We start from the raw sequence: 16,934 nt of genomic DNA, 5'->3' as shown, positions 1-16,934 counted from the left end.
TGTGGGTCTCTGTATCTGGTTCCCTCAGTCATTGGATGGGGTTTCTAGCACAATTGAGATGTTTTGCCAGGTGGCCTTCGAATATTTCAGAGATCTATTCAGAGGGCCTGATCCAGTTGGGGACCCCTCAACCTTTTGGTTCATAGTTCATGTGTTTCCATTTGCTTGGCTATTTGTCCCTGTGCTTTATCCAACCTTGGTTGCGACAATTCTCACTCATATAAACCCTCCTCTTTCTCGCTAATTGGACTCCCGGAGCTCCACCGGGGCGTGGATCTCTGCATCCAGATTCCTCAGTCCTTGGATGGGGTTTCTGGCTTGACTATTAGGGTGTTTGGCCATCCCATCACCAGAGTAGGTCAGTTCCGGCTGTCTCTAGACCATTGCCAACCCAGACTCAGAAAGACAAATATGGTATGTACTCACTCATAGGAGGATACTAGAGGTGGAATAAGGATGACTGGACTGCTACTCACAACACCAGGGAGGCTACCTGGAAAACAGGACCCCAAGAATGACACGAGGATCGCCCAATGATGGAGAAATGGCTGAGATCTACATGAACAACCTCAACAATAGTGGGAGTAATGAAGGGCAAGGGGTGAGGGAAAGAGAGCCTGTGGGAGCGGGAGATCCCAGCTGGATCAAGAACAGAGAGGGAGAACAAGGAATAGGAGACCATGGTAAATGAAGACCACATGAGAAAAGGAAGAAACAAAGTGCTAGAGAGGCCCACAGAAATTCACAAAGATACTCCCACAATAAATTCTAACATTTCTTCATGATAAACGTCTTGACGAGATCAGGGAAACAAGGGACATACCTAAATGTAATAAAGACAATTTACTTCAAGCCTATAGCCAACATCAAATTAAATAGAGAAAAACTCAAAGAAATTCCACTAAAATCAGCAGCAAGACAAGGCTGTCCACTCTCTCAATATCTATTTAATACAGTAATTGAAGTTTTGGGTAAAGCAAAAAGACCATTGAAAGAAAACAAGAAGGAACAAATTGGAAAGAACAGAGTTAAACTATTGTTTTGTTGATTTGTTTTTGTTTTTGGGTTTTTTTTTTTTTTGAGATATTCTAGTTTACATAAGCAACCCATAAATATTCAACTAGGGAATTCCTACAGTTGATAAACACCTTCAGCGAAGTAACTGGATATAAGATTAACAACAACAAAAATCTGAAGCCCTTCTACATATAAACAACAAATGAACTGAGAAAGGAATCAGGAAACAGTACCCTTCATAACAGGTGCAAATAATATAAAATATCTTGGGGTAACCCTAACCAAGCAAGTGAAAGACTTGTAAGACAAAAATTTCATGTCTTTGAAGAAAGAAATTGAGGAAGATAACAGAAGATGGAAAAAGCTTGCATGTTCAAAGATTAACATAGTAAAAATGACCATCCCACCAAAACAATCTATTGATTCAATACAATTTCCACCAAAATTTCAGCACAAATCTTTACAGGCATTGAATAGACAATATTCAACTTCATATAGAAAAATTAAAAATTCAGGATAGCTCAAAAAATCCTGTACAATAAAAGAACTTCCAGAGGTATCACCATCCTTGATCATCCTTGATTTCAAGCTGTACTACAGAGCTATTTTTTAATTAATATGTACATGCATACATGTGTGTGTGTTATTACTATAAAAATTGCATGGTATTGACATAAAAACCGACAGGAGGATAAATGGAATCGAATTGAAGACCCATATGTAAATCCAAAAACCTATGGACACCTAACTTTTGTTAAAGAAGCCAGAAATCCTCAATGGAAAAAAGAAAGCTTCTTCAACAAATTGTGCTGGTTTACTAGATTTCAGCATGTAGAAGAATGCAAATTGATCCATATCTATGACACTGCACAAAACTCACAAGTGTATCAAAGACCTCAACATAAAACCAGACACACTAAACCTCATAGAAGAGAAGGTGGTAAATACCCTTGAATATGTTGGCAAAAGATACAACTTCCTGAACAGAACACCAATAGCGCAGGCACTGAGAACAACAATCAAAAATGGGACCTCATGAAACTGAAAAGCTTCTGTAAGGCAGCGGGTGGACTGGAATCAGGTGGGGATGGGAACAGAAGAGATCAGGCTAAGGTGCGAGGGATGGAAGGAGAGAGACCAAACTAGACATCTTTTATAACCAGGCAAGACTCCTAGCAGTGTGACTGGGACATCAAACCTGACATAAAACCTTTGACTTAACAGTCTGCCTTGCCTGAAAGATGTGCTGGGGTAATGGTGGTACAACTTTTCAGAGAGACCAACCATTCACTGACTAATCCAACTTGAGATCCATGCCAGAAGAGGGAGGTCACACCTGACACTGCATGGCCAGGAACCAGAGGTGACATAGGCCAGAGACCCAGGATAGAATGAAACACAACTGGCAAAAGAAAAAAAAATAGTCAATGAAATCATTCCAAATGACATTCTGCTGTATTTGTAGGTTGCTGCCTAGCCCAAGTATCATGGAAGGGGCATCATCTAGCAACTTGTGAGAGGAGATCGAGAGACCCAGGAACAAACAATAGGTGAAGCCAGGGCAAACCTATAAAAGAGCAGAAGAGGAGGAGGAATGATTGTAGGAGTTAGTACATAGAGGACATCACAAGAACATTGCCCATAGAATCAACTAAGCTGTGATGTGAGGGGTTCACAGAAAATTGAGTGAAAAACAAGGATTCTATATACGTCTGAGCTAGGTCCTCTGCACATACCTTAATATTTTGTAGCTTGTTTGTTCTTGTGGGTCTCCCAACAATGGGAGTGAAGGGTATCTCTGACTCTCTTGCCTGTACTTGGGATCCTTTTCCTCCTGCGTGATAGGTGGTTTTGTACCTAGTTTTATTGTAATTTATTAGGCCATGTTTGGTAGATATCCCTGGGAGGCCTGCTCTTTTTCTTTTTCGTTCTTTTTCTTTAAGGGAAGTAGAGCAGGAGTGGATCTTGGGGAAAGGGGAACCGGAGCTAGGAGCTTGGAGGAATGGAGGGAGGGGAAACTGTGGTAAGGATGTATTATATGAGAAAAAAGAAAAGAAAAAGAAAAATAATGCAGATGACCTATATCCCAAATTCCCTACCTAGTATGCATTACAGCATCATGTAAATTCAATGTATGTGTATCAAGTGGATGAAAAATGAAGACATGATCTATCATATAAGTTGGTTGTTATCAATTTTCAGTTTTTTTAAACAACTAAGCAAATACAAAGGGAAAATAAATGTATAATTCAGAGATAAAAATGTGTGCAGTGTCTATCTGTGAAACTCCCAAATGTTTGTTAGTCTTGGTTTTTATACTGTGCTACTATTACGATAAATGAGTTAATATAGAGAAAAAATAGAAGGGCATTTAAATATCTGTTGTTGTTTACATTGTTTTCTCTGTTTATTTCTGAATGCTTAAGTCCTTCTATAGAAGCCTATGGGAATATTGACCGTCTCAATCTGATGTTTAAATGAATCATTCTATTGAGTCCTCATAATATGATTCATTATTGTGAGCTTTATTTAATTATTTGGTTTTTAATTAAAAGCTATAATACACTCTATGGATTCCCAAGAAATTTGCTGGTGGGTTTCAAACCATGTGTACACCCTTTGAAATTATATGTGACTTTTTATTTAAATGTGATTATGTAATTATTTTACAAAGAAATTATCAACTTTATCATTGCCTCATCAGAGAATGAGATCTCTGCACACATATTTGTTAGACTACAGTCTAACAGGATATATGAGAGATCTAGAAATAATTTAATGAACTAGGATCTCTCTATGTATTACTTATGTGTGTTTATAAGTATGCTTACTGCTATTGTGGGAAGAACTACAGACTCCTGTGAGTGAGAGGAAAGGATTAAATCCAGTTGCTCAACAAGTTTTCAAGAAATATGTCTCTAGGAAAGGTTCTTGAGTTGTAGACTGCCATGGTGTCGCACATATTTGCCTTATATTTTAAACACCAATGTTCCAGTCATTTTGTTATTCCAAGTCACACCTTTACCACAATAAAAGAATCAAAATGTAGAAAGACAAAATAAGATACAGGCGAATCTTCAACAGGCGAGAAATGTGGCTGCATCTATTTCATAGCTTTCCTTCATATTAGTATAGTTTACTACTCAATGGATATTTTCATTCATAATTGCATTAATGTTTATTTACCTTTCAGGATGTTGGTCCATGACCATGACTGATGGCAAATGAGGAAATATTAGGATTTTTAATGTCAGTGAAGAACAATAGTGTGATAAGAATCATGGAAAAATGGTATTTCAAAAACTATGTAACTAAAAGCCCAGTGTCTATTTTAAAAAACAACCCTCAAATAGGATGTTGAAGGAAGGATAATTTCAGAAGATGGACACAGAGTATATCCTTCGTGGATATGAAATGGATGAATCCCTTCAGACCTTGAAATTGAGGATAGAGAATGAGAACAGAAAGATGACAAAACAAGTCCACATACCTCAGATTGTGTTATCAAAGCATAGAAAGTTATGTTTCTCTTCATGATGCTCTCTTGTTACACCACAGACACTAAATATTCTTATATTGTCTTATATTACCCCTAATTTGATGTACATGCATATATCTGCACATGTGTATGTACTTCAAAATATGGCATATATGTTCAATCAAGAAAAATTGGTTTCTCTCTCTCTCTCTCTCTCTCTCTCTCTCTCTCTCTCTTTCTCTCTCTCTCTCTCTCTCTCTCTCTCTCTCTCTCTCTCTCTCTCTCTCTCTCTCGTGTGTGTGTATGAGTGTGTGTGTGTGTGTGTGTGTGTGTGTGTGTGTGTGTGTGTGTGTGTGTTACTTTCTGTCCCTGTCCAGGTTAGTGACAGCTTTTGAAAAATCTAACAAGTTCATCTTGAGCAAAAGGCCTTAGCAAGTCAGGCAGGGAAGAATCTGCTTTCAGAAAGTTAGTAATGCAGTTAATGGCTTTGTTGTCTATGCTTACTTTGGATTGATGATGAGCTAGGAGGAATTGATAGTCATTAACCCCCAACTGCTCATTAATCCTTAGGAAATGCCTTGTGCCAAGGTCATCATTGTCTCCATAAGCTAAAAACAAACAAGCCAACAATAGCACCCAAAAGGCATATGGATTTTTGTAATGAGTAATGCAATTTAAATTGCTATGTGAGGCAAGCTGAACAGAATAAATAGCAAACAGAGTCATTCAGATTGTAAAACCACCTTTCAACATTTACTGAGTGCTTACTTCCTTGTTCATTATTAAAGAGTACATAGCCCTAATTTCCTAGACAGTAGCCAAAACATATATCTAACCCCTAGCAAAAATCATTAAAGATGCCTAGGATTCTTTTTTATGGTAGTGTTTTGAAAAAGAGAATTTGAAATTTCCCTTCAGCTCTGTTAATATATAAGTCTAAGTATGTTTACCAACACAACACCTAGAGGGAATTCCTGCAATTCTGTAAGTCTTTCTCATTGATCATTTGAAACAACCCCCCCCCCCCCAAAAAAAAAGCCTAGCATAAAAGATTGAGTCATAAACCAATGCCATGCCCTACCCTGAATGAGTGAGTGTGTCCTTAGTGGATAATTATTAGTTCAAATAGAACTAGCATCATTTGTGAAGTCAGGAAGGTGATGCAGACTTGAGATATGGTAGCATATCTTGATTTGAATGAGAAAAATGGTAACATTCTAAGGAAGAGAAAAACAGACATTGCCCTTCTGTAATGGTTGCTGAGCGCCTACTGGGAGCCAGGCAAAATACTCATCTATTGCCTCTTAGGCCCACCTTCCTGTTAAGGATTTTATGGCACACTATAATTGATAGGTGACTGTTCAAGGAGTTAAACTAAACTTTAGAAAAGTTTGAACTGCATTATAGCTTCACCATTAGTAAGAAAGGAACAAAATTTGGAGAAATATGCAAGTTTGAAAATAAATACTATTTGGGTGGAGACTGCATAAAAATAAATATGAACACAAGGCAGAATATGGTGTGAGCTGACATCTATTAGTAATATGTGCTGATGTTTAGTGGGATACAAGATAAGGGGAATGGAATACTACCAAGTGGTGAGAAGACACACAATGTAGCATTTTGTGTACACAAGGAGTTGAGGGAATTGGCTTGTCTTTGTGTCAGAGGAAGATAAGAAACTGAGGAGAATATATTTAGGGCACCGTAAGAAAGCAGTAGTAAATGTTGGCATTAGGGAACTAACAGAGTGTCCTCCATCAAAGCCGCTGAAACAATAGGGGTCTGGACTAGGTCCCATGATCCTAAAAGACAGCACATATAATGTTATGATTTTCTGATATCTAATTTGAAAGTTTCATTTTGTAGGTTCATTTTTTTTAAATTTCTCCAGCACTCAAGATTCCATGTTATTAGATGCTCTGACTTCTGTGTACTTCATTGTCTAAAACAGTCCTGGATATCTAGTTCAGACTCTTAGTGAATCTGTAAGCCACAGTCTTCCAGTTCAGCATGACTTAGGACTTTAATAAATTCTGTAAAATGACCCACAAAAACCTGATAAGGAAACTCTTTAATTGAGTCTGTGTTTATGAGATCTAAGCAAGGGGAGGAAACAGAATAGACTCTTTCTGTGATTTCCAGGCAACGCATTTAATCAGAATGCAGATAGCAGGGATGGCTTCCTAATTGGAACTGGAAACTGGTATCAAGTAACCTCAACCCTGTTAACAGTGCATAATGAGGACACCTTGGTGATGACAAGTCAGATAATGGAAATGACTGGAATCAGTAATTTCTTTGTTTCACCCTAATGATCACAACAGAGGGAATCATTCAGAAAATGCAGGCATCTGAAAACTGGATTCTTATTTATTGTTTATAAGACAGACCTACTTTTACTCTGTGTCATGTTTGTCTTAGGTTGTGCATATTGGATGTAGCTGAGTTCCGCCTCTGCATAGCCCTGTATTTGCTCTCAAGTTACCATGGAACCTTGCAAGCTAAGGACTCAGTTCTAATATTAATGAGTTTCGGTTAGCACAGTACCATGTAAAGTAAAAACACCCTGTATTTTTCTGCATTCATTGTTCCTCTAATGCACACCATGTAGTAAATATGCCATGAGAAACAATTAGACATGCGCATGAAAAATATTAAACAACCAAGTGCCCCTTGGCATCTGGAAGGAACAAGGAATAAGGAGGCCGGAGTATGCTGTTCCTTAAATCATCAGTAGTTAACCTACTTTTCTTACTTTAGATAAAAATTCCTTCTTGGTTTCTTTTCCCACCATCTGTCTTTGTTCTCTGAAGGATTCATTTTAGAAAGAATGATTCAGTCTTAAAAAGAACCAGAGGGTGGGGAGGATCACTACAAAATGCTGTCTCCTAGACATGACATAGCAACAGCAATTGTGGATCACAATAGCAATGACCATCTGCAAATGGCTGGCAAACACACACACACACACACAAACACACACACACACACACACACACACACACACACACCCATACACACATGCATGCACACATCCATACACACATGCATGCACACATATACACATAAGAGGGAAAAAACGAGAAGGGGTTAGAAATAGAACTGTCTGGTTGGGAAGAATAAGTGGGTCAAAAGCTGTGGGAGAGGAAATAAGATAATGAAGGAGGGGAATGTGTTCACAATACACTGCATACACATAAGCAATGGAAAAAGAATGGAAATAATTTTATAAAGCACAAGGCAGTGTTGAATATAGATATTCCAGGTTTTATGTTAAAATATAATAACTCAAACTTTCTCTACCAAAGGGTAAAAGATATATGATTTATTTTTATGCCAAGTGCAAAGTAGAAAGATAAAGCTTAATGAAAAGTAAGCAAAAATCTCCACAAAAAGAAAGAAAAGGTGGTGTGGCTATCCATCCTGAATTCCATTCCATATTCACACTTTCAAAGATGCAACTACCATGCTATTGGAGATAGAATAGACATGCAGACACATGCAAAATCCAAATGTCAGTGTTTGGAAAATAGCTGTCTTTGCATAAAATCTGACCCACCATTTATGTTTTATATAAAGATCTCTGAAAACATTTCCACAATCATTTCTGTATTTTCCATGTGTTTCTTTCATAGTTCTTAAGTTTTTCACATTTTTGAGAATTTTATACATGAATAAGTTGTATTTATATCCATTCTATCCCTCTGTGTCTACCCTCCAGTTTTTCCCATTTCTTCCATCAACTCCTATGTCTTCTTCTATGATCATTATTGTCATACACACAAACACACACACACACACACACACACACACACACACACACACACACACACACACCCTAACCCATCCAATTAGCATCATCTATATGTTTAAGTGTTTAGGGCTGATCCTTGGCCACTTGGGACTGGGTAACCTATGAGGGAGGGTTTGTCCTTGGAGACAGCTGTTTCTTTCTCTCTCAACAGGCATTTACTGTAGCTCTCCATCTACAATGTGCCTTTCTGAAGTTTATTCAACTATGTTGGCACATCAACTTGTGTGGTTAGAGTAAAAAAGAGCAATTTTCAGAGATGCTCACTCTTAAACAGCATAAACTCTTTTCTAACAGATCAACTAGGATGAAGACAACCAAGTAGTTATATTTAACTCCTGGATAACAAATTAGAAGTTTCTATTTTTAATTAATTTTTTATCTAAAGAAGTTAAACCTCTCTCATATGACTGGCAGTGGAATCACAGGTCACATTATACATGTGAGGAATCCTGATTAAAGAGAGTTTGGTGACAGAGGGGCTACCAGGGCATTCTTACTGGTTTATATGTTTGCAGTGCATTGAGTGGCAGTACTGGCTGCAAGGCTGGCTGGGTGGTTTCAGGCATTCTGGTATCTACCTTAAATAAACTGTCATCCAGAAAATGGAGAATGTGGCTTAAGACAATTCTCCCAAATATAATACAGAAGGAATATCTTAATGAGGCAAGTACAGGCAAACAGCAGCACAAAGAGTACCAATACCAACAATCAATAAAATGATGTTTTCATGCAATGTTTGTTCTAGTTAATCTTTTATATTTGTGTCTTCCTAGAGATGAATGTCTTCGAGATGGTCTACAAGCAACAGCTCTTTCCAAGAGTCATGTCTCATCAAACTTGGTCCTAGCCATACTTCCTCATTTTTTTCATCATAACAGTTCTTCCTAATGCCCTAGTTATCCAGGAACATGTCAGAATGATACTTAAACTGTTTGACTCTTAAAAAAAAGGAAGAAGAAAAATGCATTTCCTTTTTACTCTTTCTCTTCTTATCCAACAAGAGACACTTACACATACCACTACACAAAATAAACACCCTGTCCATCCTGTGGCTTCATTGACACATTTCTTGGGATCATAAAAGAGGATCTGGACTCAGGTGTGAGAGAGATGAACAGATCTACCCTTTCCTTTCGCCTTTGCCAAATATCCCACAAAGTGTCTTCCTTTGCCTTCACCAGAATGATGAGTTCTAAGTCCTATGATGTAGAGTTAACCCTAAACCCTTGGAAAAGAAGACCAACATTAGCAATAATGAATTTGAGACTCTTACATTTGAAAAGGATCCTGTGGAACAGGATAAAGTCAACTTTCTCACTCATGATACTAGGATCTTATTGTTATCGTTATCAGCTCTGAACCTCCATTGTGTATCCTACTCAACAGTTTTTTTCTGCCATTGCCTTCATGCTAATTTAGGATAGTTTATGAACTGTGAGATTATAGATATTAACTTGAATTTGGTAATGGTTCATTTTTTCTTTTTACTTTAAATTCCTATTAAAAAGGAAAAGCGTCAGGAAATGGGGAGAGTGAGAGTGACAGAATTTAAAGCTCATAGTGCACTCTGTGGTAGAAGATAAGTAGTTTATACATACAGTTGCCTATTCCTGAAAACAGTTCCAAGAAATAAGACTCATGATCCTTGCATACAGAGGAGGAATCAAATACTCCAAATCTGTCATTGATCTCCAGTAGTACAGTTAGTCTATCTAAATCTTTCCCTTGAACTGCAATAATATGTATATGCTGTTTATGTACTGAGCTTACAAATTGCTACATAAACTCTGCATAAAACACCACTCCCTTTGCAAATTGTCCATTAAGCCAAGGAGAAACAGTATTATAATTTACTGCTGCATTCACTCTTCATCATTTTTTAATTCTTCCCCACCCCACCTCTCTCAGTTGATATTAATCCAGATCCTGTGGGCTACCATTTAACTACATTACCAGCCGGTTACTCTGTTTTTATACTTTTTGTTTTGAGACAAGGTGTCAATGAGTTTTCCAGGCTGGCCTTGAACTCACTCTATCAGATAAGCCTTGAACTTGAGACAATCTTGCCTTAGCCTCCTGAGTAGCTGGGATGACAGACCAGTGTCACAAGGCATAGAAGCATTATTAATCTTCATAAAACTCATCGCTTAGATGTGTCTACATTCATGTTGTTATTATGAAACAAAACACCATATTTCTACATTTATCCAAGGTATTATAATCAGTCTGGGTGAGATTGAATCTTGAGCCACCAGCTTCAATGTCTTTCAGTGAAGCTTCACATAGTTAGACAAAAACATCCAACAAAGTTGCTGGTACATGATACGGTTTTTTGTTTTGTTTTTCCTTTTTTTCCCCCCCTCCAGATCAACTATTCTATTCTCTTGTAATAATATAAACAAAATGTGGTTCTACTCCGTTCTGAATGTTGAAAGTGAGAAGAAATTTCCATCTTGCTTGAATAAGTCACGACATAGTCACAGCTGGAGAAGAAAGTGGATCTTGATCCATGCACCACAACCTTTCAACCAGCAATCAAAGGTTCCTTCCTGCCAGCATGTATTACATTGGTAAACTTCACTCTCAATTCTTTTTATTTTTGAAGAAAAGCATTTCCAGCTAATAACACAATTACACTTAAGTATCAGGGTCCATTTTAGTATTATTGCATTTGTTAAATCTAACTGAGTCCAAATTACTTCCTCAATGCTAATAAGAGATAGAGAAGGACAGAGAAGGGGAAAATGGCGAATGTGGGAGAGGATGGGGGTAGGGCAGGAAGAGAGGGAGGAGTAGACTTGGGGCAAATTAAGTTTTAAAAGAGTTTAATAAAACAAAGAAGAAGTGCATAGATAATGCAAGGGAGAAAAACAGAGATATCAATGCTCCATATAGCCTCAAGCTCAATAAATGTCAGTTAAACATGCTGCCCACGGTTTCTATGGAAACCCCTTAAGTTAGGAGTGGAGTAAAGACATTTTTGGACTGCAATCCACAAGCTGTTTATTTAATTATAATGAAACATGAGACTGCTAAAGACAATACTATTATCATACTGATAGCATTTAGGATTCAACAAACAGGTTTTGCAAAATAAAATGCCGACTTAAAAAAAGTTGTTAACTTCATGTTAATGCTATGTGAATAAAAGGCACCTCGTATTTACAGGACTTCACACATTATTTCCCTCAGGCGAACCCCAAATTAACCAAATGACATTCATTGAAAAGAGAATTCTTCAGAGTCTTCATGCCAATTATACCCCCTACGCCCAGTGAACAAAACCAAGGTCACAGCATATTTTCAATTAAACCCAAGATAGTACCAAAGTGCAGCGCAGCTGGAAAAGCCAGCACATTATTACCCCATAGATCATTTGTGAGCAATGAATAGGTCTCTGGTGCTTTTTTGTTTTATAGGCATTTGAATATAAAAATAAAGAGAATAGCTTCAGATCAGCTTTTGCCTTCCAAAATAAACAAACATTTTTAGGGCATTATGCCTGGTGGCCTGAGGAAAAAAAAAATGATTGGAAGTCATCAGGATCTCTCTGTCTGCTTTTTAATTTGGCCACAGAGAACCATCTGATTGATGGATTTATTCATTTCTTCCCTCTTTCACTAAGCAAACATGTCGTTTTTTACCTACACTGTATCAGTCCCTGTGCTAAGTGACAGGGAAGACAGGAATATTATTTGCTATCCCCTTCTTTAATTATGTGTCTTTCCCAGAGTAAGGCACTAATTGGTCACCATACAGTTATAGAGGACTAACATGATACATAGGCAGTGGATTAAGTGTCCACCTTCAAGGAGATTACAATTTAGTGAGACAAAAGGATGCATAAATGTACCAAAAGAGGCAAAGAGGCAGTGTTCTACCTACTTCCTCTCAGCCTTATGCCTATGTAAGTAGGATTATCATCTGTGGGTGCTGTGCTGAGGCAGAAAATAAAGGAGTGTGTGTGTGTGTGTGTGTGTGTGTGTGTGTGTGTGTGTGTGTGTGTGTGTGTGTGTGTGATGGCTGTTCAGAGGAGGGAGTAAGATAGGGGCTTCAGGGCTGCACTGAGAGAGGACCCACATAAGCAATTGTGGATAAGAACCCAAGACCTATGCAAATTATTCTGTACAATGTACTGAAGGAAGAGGACTTCACAGGAGAACTGAATGTCAAGGCCAGTTATCTCTGGAGTTGAATCAGGGAGCATGAAACTGGGTTCAAATTGGCAAAGGGGAACCTACACAGAATCAGCAAATAAGAATCACTGAACAGGTCTTTTCTGCTATATTGTGGCTTTTTTTTTTTTAATTCAGTTCTCTTTTGTAGTGGCTGGACTTCCTACAAATTGCTCTAGCGAGGAATGTCTGTCATTGCTGTTAGCAGATTTGACAGCAGATAATAAGCCACTTCATGTTAGCTGCCCTTGTAGTGTTCAGCATATTGTGGGAACCATTTAGTATGAATCATCACCCACCTTGTTCTCCATTGGGGTCTCTATGAAGAAAATAGGCAACGTGTTTGCCAACCTAAAAAACAAAAACAAAAATAAAACATATCCATTAGACCAATTTAGAACATTTCCTGATCTGCCATGACCGACAACAAAGATACCAATGGTGACAATATTTATTGAGTCACCACTGTATTTTAACACAGCTCTGGGCAGAAAGCCAAGGCAGCTATTTTAACCACTGGCCATTTGGAATAATGCACTTTTTAATGACAATAAAAACATGCGTTTGGAATCAGATCTGCAATCCACACTTGGTTTCCTCTTATTAGATTTGTGAACTTAGGCAAGTCACATTTTCCTTCTGATCCAGTGTCTTAATCATAACCACCTCACGGATCAAAAGAGCCAATGCCGAAAAATAGATGAGCAGTTAACAGTTAAACACTATTCAATTATTAATGCCAAATGGCATATTAATAATTTGACATAAGCATGTGCTACAGATTTCATTTGGGTACATTTTTTTTCCTCCTATACAAAACAAAGGGAAAAAATACATGGATTTTTCTTTAAAGAACTCTTATACATATTGAATGGAAATTAGAATCTAGATTGAGGGCCACACAGTATGTGGAATGAGACACTACATGACAGAATTTGTGTTTCTTGAGTGTCATTGAAATAAAATAAATATTCTTTATACCTAACAAATACAGTAATCTATCTCAAGTTTGGAAATGTATTTGGTACAGACAAACTGTACTGAGATGAAACACAGGCAATTGTAGATAGGGAAATAACACAATTCCAAATCAAGATCAAATATTGGAATTGATATTGACATCATGAAGAATTTTTTTTAAAGATTTATTTATTATTATACAGTGTTCTGCCTGCATGTATCCCTGAAAGCCAGATGAGGGCACCAGTTGTCATTACAGATGGTTGTGAGCCACTCACTATATGGTTGCTGGGAATTGAACTCAGGACCTTTGGAAGAACAGCCAGTGCTCTTAACCCCTGAGCCATCTCTCTAGCCCCGACGTCATGAAGAATTTTATTGATAATAGGATAGGAGAGAATACTAGGGTGGGGGGCTGATATTTAAATCTTCATGCAATGAGGAGAAAATGAAGAAGAGGACTTTAGCTAACTCAAAAAAGGAGGTGTTAACAGGTAAAATAACCTGATAGCTGATGGAATAAGTTTCAAAGCTCAGAATTTTATTGTGTATGATAACTTCATTTGGAACAGATGATAAAAACTAAACACCTTTTACAAAGTAATATACTACTAACGATCAACATTACCATTAAGCAAATCAAATTGATTTTAAGTGGAATAGATCTTAGTGTTAGGGTGGGAATTTTGTGTTATTAATCTTAAAAACATGTAAACTCAACTTGATAAAAATTGCTAGCAAATCACAATTTTATATGAAATATTGGCTATCCTTCCACAGGACATATGAAGCATTAGCTACTAGTTGATGATCATGGTACTAACAATGCCTCAAAAAAAGCACAGAAAAGAGCAAGAATGCTGTGAAGGTAATATAAAAATATAAAAGAAGAGAGACTGCATTTATTGCTGAAACAAGTAATGAATTCTCAGTTTTCATATTCATTGAAATTCAGTAGCATTTGACATAGTAACTAGCACTCAGTACTTCTTGAAAAACACCACACACTTGACTCCTAGAAAACTATTCTTTTCATTTTCCTTCTCCCACAGTGGTCACTGTGCTCTGTGCCTCCTACAAATGTCTTCCCTCCTAGACTACTGATCCCTGGAGTGTCTCAGTGCTAGACAGCTAGACTCATTCTTGGTCTATATTCACAAACTAAGCAACTCTACAATGGCTTTAGATCCCATCTACCACTACTTGAAAATCTAAATTATTTTTCCATTTTAATATTTTATAATTTATTTAGTTTTTTTTCTTTCTTTTTTTAATTTTTTTACACAAAATGAAATTTTATTCATCCAAAAAGGAAAATGAAATTGTTAAAGTTTGAGGGAAATTAACAGACTAGATATTATTATATTATTGAAGTTTCTCTGACTCAGTAAGACAAACATTGTATTTTCTAAGAATTTTTTTATTTATTTTTACATACTAACCACAGATCCCCCTCTCATCCTCCTCCCACTCCCCCCAGCTGTCCCTTCCCAATGCACCCATGCCCAAATTTTAACTAGCTTTCAGATCAGTATATATAACCACTTTTGTAGGCCCATCACTTGAAAGTATCACAATTAATGTTTTCACTATAAAACTGTGGATTCTTACACAATTTTCTCCTTAAAAATATTTAATAGTTGCAATGCAACCTATTTATTTATATAACATGTTATGTACAAAGCATTATGTTGGGACCATTTATTTTCTTAGTAACTTAGGCCATCATCACACTTATTACTTCTATTCTAGGTGTCATACTTCTTACCTTTGCCCTTGTCACTTTTATATTTAATCTGCTTTATGTCTAACATCTATTGGATGTTAATATAATACAAAAAGATTCTAGCCACTTCCGGATAGCTCCACAACTAACTGCATATCCATTTCTTTTTCCTTTGGATATTTGGGCTGTTCTATAGACTGGTCCAATATCTGTACTCCTTGTTCCTGTCTTCACCTCTCTTCAGTCTTTTCTTCAAACAAAGACATAATCCTATCAAAATTAACATTCTCTTATATTTTCCTCTGTTCAATGTTCAAAATAAAGTCAATGACATTCTAGCTGTCCAGAAGTCTACATGTATTCTGTATTACCTCTACGTCTCTGATCCCCACCTCCTACCTCAATTGCTCTTACTTCCTGGCCACATGTCTTCTTGTATTCCCTTCAACATGCCAAGCATACTCTCTCTACCTTAATTTCCTTCACATGACTATGTGATCATGCAAGAACTCCATGGCTCTGGTGCCACCACTCGAGCTCACGTTTTGTTTAAATTTGAGAATCTGCTAATTTTCCCATGTTTATGGTATTCTTCCCTCCCCATGCTAACTTACACCTAGCCATTAGAGTATCCATGTATTCTCTGTCCCTTATTCAGCCTTACAAGACATTTCAATCTGAACTGATAAAGAGGAAAGGAGGCATTGTTGCCATGACTCATTCCAATTTTCTGTAAGGTTTATGAACATATACTTTTGTGTTTCTCTGAAACAAAACACTATTGTCTCCAGTGTAGAATAAAAAATAAAAATTATATTTATGAAGCCATTATGATCACCTACTCCTGAATCTCCCTTCCTCATTCAGCTACATACTCAGTCATGACAGGTAATGCATTTCATCCCATGTGCTGCACAAACCACTGACTTCCAGGTAAGTATGTGTTCAATAAATGTGTCTGAAGCAGAGAATGAATAAAATCAATTATTTAATAATAAAAAAATCATATACAGGGAAAAAGCAATAGCTGAAAATGCATCCCGATTTTGAACTGAAAAATTAGGTACAACAAATTTATGACAGAGAACTTTAAAAAATTACACATTTACAGGTCAAATATTTTTATTATTATTTTTGAAGAATACAATATAATTATATCTTTGATTCCTTTCTCTTTCTTGCTTGCAAACCTCCCCATGTACTACCTCCTTACTTTTTTTTAAATTTATGGCCCTATTTTTTAATTAATAACTATTCAACTATAAATTCCAATGATAAGCCATCATATTAGTAATATTTAGTTCAAATTTGTGCAAAACCTTTTCATACTTTTGCTACTTCTTGTGTGCAGCAAAGAAGGTAATAAAGAGGCAATATGTTGATGAGTGTGGAAAAGTCTTCTATTTTCTAGAATTAACCAATTCAGCAATTGAATGATGAAGGAGTCTTATTGTTTAGTTGCCTTATAGTTTGGTCCTCTAGTGCAAAGCTAAGAACCCATTTGTCTCGCAGTAGCATTACAACCCACTGGTGACACACCTCTTTGTTTCATAAAGCCAAGGAATCCATACTGTTTATCAAATATCACATCTCAAATTTAAAGTCTCACTTTTATTTTGACTTCATCCTTTCACATGTAACTTGTTCAGACAAAGACTTCTTTGTTCATTTTGTCCCTGATCACTTTGCTAAGCAAAACTATCTCCCATTAGTAAGCCCATTCATTGACACTTCATAGCTCTGTGCTTTGCATTTACTTGA

General features: G+C 36.9%; 1 protein-coding gene across 9 annotated transcripts in view; it reads right to left on the bottom strand.

The window, feature by feature from the left end:
• Lrrc4c (leucine rich repeat containing 4C) overlaps window positions 1–16,934 on the bottom strand; it is a 1,301,043-nt gene that overhangs the window by 21,268 nt on the left and 1,262,841 nt on the right. For 5 of the 9 annotated variants that reach the window (XM_042275785.2, XM_042275787.2, XM_006985100.4 and 2 more), the window contains one exon: window positions 12,787–12,838. The gene's annotated coding sequence lies outside the window, so the exon portion shown is untranslated. Of the gene's footprint in view, window positions 1–426; window positions 494–12,786; window positions 12,839–16,934 lie in introns of all 9 variants that reach the window. The other 4 variants (XM_076570133.1, XM_076570130.1, XM_042275790.2 and 1 more) reach the window with 1 other exon arrangement.

The sequence above is a fragment of the Peromyscus maniculatus genome, chromosome 4, assembly GCF_049852395.1.
Source record: "Peromyscus maniculatus bairdii isolate BWxNUB_F1_BW_parent chromosome 4, HU_Pman_BW_mat_3.1, whole genome shotgun sequence".
Taxonomy (NCBI): domain Eukaryota; kingdom Metazoa; phylum Chordata; class Mammalia; order Rodentia; family Cricetidae; genus Peromyscus; species Peromyscus maniculatus.
This window is presented reverse-complemented; position numbering and strand designations above follow the sequence as displayed.